Source organism: Anas acuta, chromosome 1, assembly GCF_963932015.1.
Source record: "Anas acuta chromosome 1, bAnaAcu1.1, whole genome shotgun sequence".
Lineage (NCBI taxonomy): Eukaryota > Metazoa > Chordata > Aves > Anseriformes > Anatidae > Anas > Anas acuta.
In genome coordinates, this window is record NC_088979.1 from 152,707,463 (window position 1) to 152,716,062 (window position 8,600).

At 41.4% G+C, this 8,600-nt stretch overlaps 1 protein-coding gene across 10 annotated transcripts in view; it reads right to left on the bottom strand.

Annotated features, from left to right (window-relative positions):
* PPFIA2 (PTPRF interacting protein alpha 2) overlaps positions 1-7,535 on the bottom strand; it is a 334,088-nt gene extending 326,553 nt beyond the window's left edge. For 2 of the 10 annotated variants that reach the window (XM_068667342.1, XM_068667367.1), the window contains exon 1: positions 6,577-7,532. The gene's annotated coding sequence lies outside the window, so the exon portion shown is untranslated. Of the gene's footprint in view, positions 1-6,515 lie in introns of all 10 variants that reach the window. The other 8 variants (XM_068667351.1, XM_068667357.1, XM_068667360.1 and 5 more) reach the window with 5 other exon arrangements.
* Positions 7,536-8,600: the final 1,065 nt, after the last annotated feature.

Consider the following 8,600-nt stretch of genomic DNA (forward strand, 5'->3'; position numbering starts at 1 on the left):
AATTGCAGGTCTGTTATGGGGCTCCCAAACAAAGATTTCTTGCAGCTTTTCATGAAAGAAATATATGCAATGCTGCCCAAATTACAATGATTTGTATCTTATTGCCTTTAGAAAAACATTTTTTTTTTAAACGTTATCTGGCATTTATCACTCTCATACCTGCCAGCAGATGGGATGCTTTCAATGTCCTGAGGCTCCCACCATTTAACACTATTCCCATGAAATGCTGGTCCTCTTCCAGCACATGTTTAAGAACAGAGCCATTTCCCCAGGACCTTATTGCACCCTTTATAAACTTTCTGCTTGATAGAAGAATCAAAATACTGTGAATATTTGAAGAATTTTAAAGACATGGAAAAAAAAAAAAAAAGAGTAAAAAAGAAAAGCAAGGTTCAGTGAGGGCAGTTGCAACAAAAGATAGGGCAGGTAAAGCAGAGAAAGGACACTAAACTGACAAAAGTAAATAGAGGAGGAAGTGTCAACAAACAGACTGATCACAATTTACTAGTAGAAGATTGGCAGCTGAGGACAAATAGCTGAGGCTCATATGCATTTGGTTCTTTATATAGTAAGTGAATCATGTCAGGGAGTTGTATGAATTCTTGAAGTTTCCAGAGCCTTCTGATGGTGCACAAGTGTTAGCCAACCCATGGTTAACCACATGATGATGTGGTTCACACATGGGGTCAGGGCATTACATTTAAGAGCAAGCTTCCAGGTTAATTATAGCTGGAAGGAATTTAGTTTGCACGCACCGAAAGCACAGAAAGATACAAGCCAACACAATGCAAATGGAAACAACTGTGGAATTTACATTAAAACATAAAATAAAGATAGTATTTCTCTGAACAGTTAGGTCTGATTGTTTATATGGTCACACCCTGAGTAGTTGTAATTATTTTTTAAAATTTCCAATTGGGATAGTGGGCAACTTCTGATTTCCCTTTGAAGTAATTTTCAATTTAAAACCTAAAGCTGGTGATTAAAAAACCCTAAACCCCAACAATTTTCAATTCTGGTTTCATAATATAATCAACTGAAATATTTCATAGACTGAAATCAGAAGGCATCACTATAACTACTTACTCTTGACCCACTAATCATGGACTACAAATCTGTGTTAGGCTAACGTGTATCTTACACAAGAAAGATTTTGAACATTAAACCCTTAAAGTGATTTCTATAGTAAAATAACCAACAATAGTCATTCTTTCTGTGAAAAATATATGTCTTTTTCAACTGTATTTATGGGGAAGACACAATTACACTCAAAGCTGAAGTTCTTAAAGGCTCAGAAAAATTGGCAGGCCCACTTCTATTGTGTTTTAGACCTAAGGTGCCACATGCATTTTTGTGCCTGATCCATGAGTTTACAGAAGTTTTGATATATCTCATACATTTCACTACATATGCAGGCATCGTGGTTTTTTTTTGTTTTGTTTTGTTTTGTTTTTTAAATAGACAGATCAGATGCATGCCAGACCTACTGGATCTAGATACAGTTCAGGAAGAACAGATCCATGCATGTCCAGTAGATACTTGTCTCAAGTATATAATTTATGTTAATCCATGTAAGATTATTAATTCCACCCAGAACAGAACTCAGGAGGTTGAAATGGGGACCATGGGTAAACTCCCTTTTCAGCCACCACTCTTAGCTTCTTCAAAGACTGGGTGTGCTGATAGGTCTTGATTTTCTAAACCAGGACTTTTGAATGGACTAAATACAGTTATAAACTGACATCTGGCTATTTCTTGTTTTCTTTTTATGCTTATAAGCCCATGCTTTGAACTCCTGCTCCCTTGCCATGCTACTGGCTGCATATAACTGTACAGAGATAGCCCCAACAGATTCAGGCTTTAGTTTTCCATCTCTGCACATTTCTGATTTTTTTAATTATTTTTTTTTTTTTTGGACAACATGATAGGTTGTTAGTTTCTCATTCAAGTTCATGTTTTCACTGAAATTCAGACACAAAAATAAGTTCATCTAGTCTTTGTATGTATTTTAATGCCTCCATTTGGTCTGTATGTGCCAGCTGCTGTATTAAGATTTTTGTTATTACCTAGGGTAATATTCCTTTTAATAATACACTACAAGGCAATTACCATTACATATCTCTGATGAGTCCTGTTAGGGAAAAAGAATTCAGAGCTGACAGTTACAGTAAATGGGGGATGAGCAAACACAAACAGCTATGTGCACAGAGCATCAGAATCCCTTCTCTGAAGCTTGCAACAGAACACTTGAATTGCATTGCCACAATTCTAAGTTGCAAAGTAACTTGTGTTACAATTTTCAGGTACTTGGATGAAATAGAAGCAAAGCTGGTGTATACAAATCTCTGCATTAAACTTCAGAAATGTAAGATAATTGCTGACTTTTCTTTTATTGTCCAAACTTACTCTAAGCAACCTGATCTTATTCTGACATTGTCCCTGCATTGAGCAAGCAGTTGGTGCAAATGATCTCCACAGGCCTCTTCTACACTGAATAATTCCATGTTTCTGGAGATAGCTTTATGTTCAAAGAATTTACTTATTTACCATAGATATTCTGAAATTTAATATACACTTAAATGAGGCTGAAGAGAAATTTGAAATAAATCTAAACAAACAACAAAAACAAAAAACACAACAACCCAACAACTCCACGTTGTGGCTCACCTCGTTGTATTCATGAGTATGGTTACATTTTCAAAAAAAAAAAAAAAGAAGAAAATAAAAGGAAATTCAGGTAATTGCTGTTTGTCAGAAAACACACACAAGAAGAATAAACAATTACCACTGATTTATCACTGGATGATAAATTGCCATGTCTTAGAAAATTGTAAACTTAAAGTTTGAAAAGTCTTATAGCTCAATATGCCCTACTTGCTTTCTGGTTTTACTTATTCAAATGCCTCAAACAAAATAAAAGTTTGAAAAAAGAGTTTAATGCTTTACACTTTTCAGCTACCCAGTAAAGCAAATAACAAAAAAATATTTTCAGAATAAAGATTGAAAAGCTGTTGAAGCCTAGCTTGGCAGGGGAACACCTATGTAAGGAATGACAGTAGTTAATTGGTATATTACTTTCTAGAATCACAAAAGAAGAAAAAGTACATAAATATTTTTCCCTAGAATTCAAACACCAAAGTTGTTCTTATTTGAGGTCTGAATATAAAGTCAACATTTATAATATAAATAAGGGCATGATGTACTCAGTACATTTAGGAAGTTTTCTGAATACTCCATTAAAGAGAAATAAAAATATGGACACATATTCTTGTCAGGGAAAATAAGAACAAAACCAAAAAACTTCCTAACACCATTCTTTCTTAAAAATAAATAAATTAATAAAGTTCCTGGTGTTAAATAGATTAAAATCAGAAATTTATAACCAGCTATGAGGAGTCAGCTTTGTGGAGTCTGAGTAAATTCCCACTGAAGTTATTTACTAAGGACTTTTGTACCAAGACTCTGGTCATATTAAAGGAAGATAAAAAGATTAAGAAAGACTACTTCAGGCATTCATGTCGGTTTCCTAGCTTGATATCTCAAATTATAACTAAGCAGTGGTGCCCAACCATCTATTAGCAAGACCATACAGTTCTGTGACACTTGAGGAGAACTCTGGGTTGCTGCCCCCAGAAAATTGAGCCAGAAAGGAGAGGAAGGAAAAGGGATGAGAAAAACTTTCACTAAGCATCCTGTTCCTCAAGAGTAGGTGAGGAACAGGCCAGACACCTATCTCACTCTGTCAGGGTATGAGTGACGGCATACTGAGTTACACCTGAGGGAACACAACCATCCCAGAAAGAACACTGAGGGAGTTGGAATTTGTTTCAGTGGTTGTGCAGGAACTGCAAGTGGTGGATTAAACACCTCTGTCCCACGTCTCCAAGACCACAGATGTTGATGAAAACCAAATAAGTCTCTGTGCACATTATCCTCTGCAACACTTCCATGTGGCCAGGACTGCAAAAAAGAGGAAGGAGTGGAGGGAAAGGGTGACAGATGCTTCATTAATACCTAAATATGCATTGCATATCTCTTCATTCAATGGAAATAAAAAAATTGTGTTACTTCTCCAGAAAAAGGATAACTTGCCCTGTAGTAATATAGCTTAAACTATGCTTGAATAATCCAAGTCAACCATAAGAAGACTTTTCAAACGTGTTTTTCTTTAAAAAGAAAAATAAAAACTCCACTAATACTGAAGTTGGTATCTCTGCAGTAAAACATTTACCTTTTTACCAGGTATTCTAAATGTAAGTAAAACAATCCCTCAATGCAATATATATATATTTTTTTAAGTCATCAGCATTTTATCTTTAATACACAAACACTCTCTCAGGGTCCTCAGAAGGCACAGAGCATACGTGACAACTCCCTTGCTCAGGAAGCACATGAAGTGCCCACAGCTCTCACAAACTTCAACAGATACCGAACCTGTGCAGCACCTTACAACCATCTCACCCCCATCTGAGGGCTTTTGAAGAAGAAGCAGGATACAGACAAATTACTGCTTCCCTTAAAATCCACATAGCACATGTGGACCTGGAAAGAGACTGACAGTTAGGCAATGTAATAACCATGGAATTCTTCTACTTAGAAACAATTAAGCCAATTCAAGCTTATGTACTTATTTTAATAGTATTTCTAGACCAGAAGTGCTCAGGTATCACAGCCATGCTTACACAATGGCAGCCTGTGAAGCATATTAAAGTTCTCTAAATACACACTCTTCCTCATCCACTGTGTATCTACTACGAAAATCATGGAAAAATCTATTCTTTCCAGGCTGATTGGTTCCTATTTCAGTGTTTTCTCCAAACATTTGCACGAAGCCCAACTGCTTAAGTTCATGACAATTCTATCATGGACTTTATTGGGTTTGTATATGTTTATATAGATGGTTGGGAGTCACTAAGACAAGACATCAACCTCCTGTCATTTTACTACTTCCAAAGAGGAGCATAAAGAATACACATGTATGTTACACTTGATAAGGGAGCATGCTGGATTTTATTGGACTAGAGCCTACAATATTATGAGAAATCATGACCAAGATTTCTCTCTAATCACAAAGCATTCAACTTACAAAAAGCAACCACTGTTTAAAATGAGTAAGGGGAAAGAATGTGATTCACTGTCATTGCATTAAAGATTTTTCAGCTTGTATGAAAAAATGTCAAAACCAATCTATAGGGTTAGCTGCATGATGTCTCCATTAAGAGTGAACTGAATATTAGTTCAATTAGGAATTCTGAAGCTCAGTTTAGACCTTCAGATGAGTAAATGGGCAAAAATTGCAACAAACAGCATAGCGTATGCCCACCCTTAGTTAGAGTTGTTATATAAGGCATTGCTAACTAAATTGATAGCAATCCTCATGTATCTTCTGTCTGCAGATGCTGATAATCATGTATGGACCAGGTTTGAAAGTGCATCCCCAGTACTGACTTTTCCTAAAACTACTTGAATTGTCTGTGATATATAAGTTGTAGAGGTGGAAAATGACAAAGTTGTCATCTTTCTTCTCATTGGACCCCACCCTATTTGATATCTTCTCTCGTTTGTCCAAGAGTCTCGGAATTACTTTTTTTTTTAAATACGAATTCTATAACAAACATCTCTACATTTGCATGTAGCCTGGGAGTAATTTACCAGCTGGACTTCTTTCACTTGTGCAAGGTCTGAGAATAAGAAGACAGAGTAATACTTGGCTACTGCCTGACAAAGGCTCTTAGGCAAGCATTCATTTTGCTCACCTTGAAGGCTACCACCTTAGATGTACCACCTTAGATGTAAATTTAATTTTATTGCTTCACCTTTTTGTCCACAATTGGTTTTAAAAGCTTGGTGTTTATTTATTATTATTTTTTGTATATTCAGCTGCTTGATTTGCACACCAAGGTTGAGGAGTCATTTCAAGTTACTTATAATTTTGCTGCAGGAAAGATAAGTAGAAATCTAACTAGCATATATTCTAGCCGGTCCATAGTGACATCAGCTTGAAAACTCATTTCATTGGATCATTCTGGATATTTTGCATTTACAAGCTATTTTTTTTTCCAAATTGTTAAACAGACACTGTGGCTAATAAAACCATTTCTTTCCGCGATTATGTCTTTTCAAATGTTCTCAGCAAGATCGCTCTAAAGCAGCAGAGTAATTCCATAAGGAAAATCCTTCCTATTGTCTGAGTTGCATTACACGCATATTCCTCCTCCTAGTTAACTCCTTACCTGCCAGTCATCACTAAACTATGATATCACCTTTAACAGAAGCATCCTGCACTTCTACATAGGAGGGGCAATCAACAATGGTACCTTAAATAAAGGACTCATTTCAACTATTTGTTCTTTGTGTCGTATCTCCCTCAATCACATCAACAGAAAAGAAGTTACCTTCATGATTTTTACTCTGAAATTCCCCAACTCCCAACTCCCATTACAGAAACACATTTAAATAATACAACGCACACTACAGCAAGAGGCAAATTGCAAGATTTTGCATTTGCACCTCACCTCCCAGAGGATGTCGGAGCTATGGAGGGAAGGTCTAACTCAGAAATAGAGGGTTCAGTACCTAGTGGCTTTTATTTCGGCGTCTGCTATTTCACTTGATCAATAACAACCGCAGTCTCCACCGGCTTCGAGCGGGGACTCACACAGCCGAGCACTCCTGGAGCATCTTCCTAGCAATGGTGACACAGGCGTTGCTCCGAGAAACCCCAAGCCCCCGCACTCGTCCTCCGGCAAGACTGGCTGCTTGGCACCTCGGCATTTTCTTCGGTCACTTCGTCAGCAGCCAAGAGGAGAAGCATCCATAGGAAAAATGGCATATTACAAATTTTGCTTTGAGAAGCAGAGCTCGGCTCAGACCATTGTCAGGAGCAGGAGGGGGGGGAGCGGCTCTTAAAGCTCCAGCAGCCCCTTTCAAGCAACAGCATCTTTGCAGCTGGAGGCAAGATATTACAGTGGGGAGGGGCCAGGGCGAAAGCATCTTTCTTTTATTTCTCATCTTTTGTTAAACTTAGCCGAGTGCTATCCGGCTCCCCTGGTCCTTCAGTACCTCCCAGGCTAATTCTTCCTCCACGCGTGACTGAGGTCCACACGCACGCACGACTGCGTGATGAAAAGCGACCGCGGCTTTCTGCTTCACAGCGAGAAACCCTCTGCCGCTGCCCACCGCCGCCTGGCAGGCACCGTGCCGGGGCTGAGCTGGGCGCTGCGGGGCAGCAGTAAAAGCAAGCCCCCACGGCATGTCCCCACGGCATGTCGTGTCCCCACGGCAGGAGCCCCCATCGCTGCCGCCCACCGGCTGCCCGGCTCCGTCCTGCCCCAGTGCCGGGCGATGCGTGTGTAAAAAAAGGCGGGCGGCACACGGGGCTCCTCCACAGCGAGCGCTTGGCGAGCGGCACTACATCTCGTCTAGGCGGGCGTGTGGTGTTTAAACCCTGCCATCTGCTGCGCTCCCACCGCGACAAAGCAGCGGGAATGAGTATGTGCTGCAGCCCAGCAAGCCCAGGCACGGAATTAACGGTGCGCACTCGGCAATGCCAAGCGTGGGCAAGCGGCCCCCCAGCCCGCTGCCCGGGCGTGAGGCACCGCCGCGGGCGGGAGCGGGCGATGGCCGGGGGCGGCGGAGGGAGACAGGGAGGGATGGAGGGAGGGAAAGAGGGCGGCTGCGGGAGCCGCTGGGCTGGGCGCGCTCCTCGTCGGCGGGGACTTCCCCTGGAAGCCGCCGCAGTGGTTTCCACCAGTCCTTAAATAAATTCTGAAGTAATCGCGTCTGCTGCCCCTGCCTCACGCACGCGGCTCCCCGGAGGCAGCTGCCGCTGCTTCGCGCGGCGCTAGTTCCCTCACACCCACTCCTTCTTTAAAATATATATATGTGTATGTATACGCATATATATATATATATATATATAAAGAAAATGACACGAGGGCGCGACCCTAGCCGGAGAGCGACGTCTCCTCGCCTCCCCTCAGCGCGACCGCTCCCCGCGACCGTTAGGAGGGGCGAGGGGCGGGCGCGTGCCCGGCCGTTGGCGCCCCCGGCCCTCTGCAGCCCCCTGGCTCTGTGAGGGAGCCCCACGGCGCCTCTTGACGCCCCTTGTTGCCCATTGCCGCTCGTTGGTGCCCGTGGTCGCTCCTGCCCCGCGCCTTCTGCTCCCCTCCACTGCTGCTCCGACCGGGAGTGAGGGGTGGGCAGAGGGGATGATGGCAGCAGGCCTTGGTAGAATGGGGAGCGTAATACATGAGTACCAGAAAACGATTTAAAATCGAGGTTTTCAAGGTGTCAGTTTGAAACTGAGGAACTCACGGTTTGACAGCATTGCAATCACTACTCAAACTTCATTCTTGCCCCAAATATTTCAGAAATAAATATATATGTATATATATATATATATATATATCCCACACAGGACTGATTAAGTTGCTTCAGAAGTCCAACTTCACCTCACCCACCTTAGAAAGGTGGAGCTGAGGGGAGAGAGCCACACAGGCTGCGGTCACTCAGCAGCTCGTCTGGTCTATGCTCTTGCTCATTCCTGACACTGCATTGTATAAAACAGAAATACACAGAGAATACAAATGTATCACAGA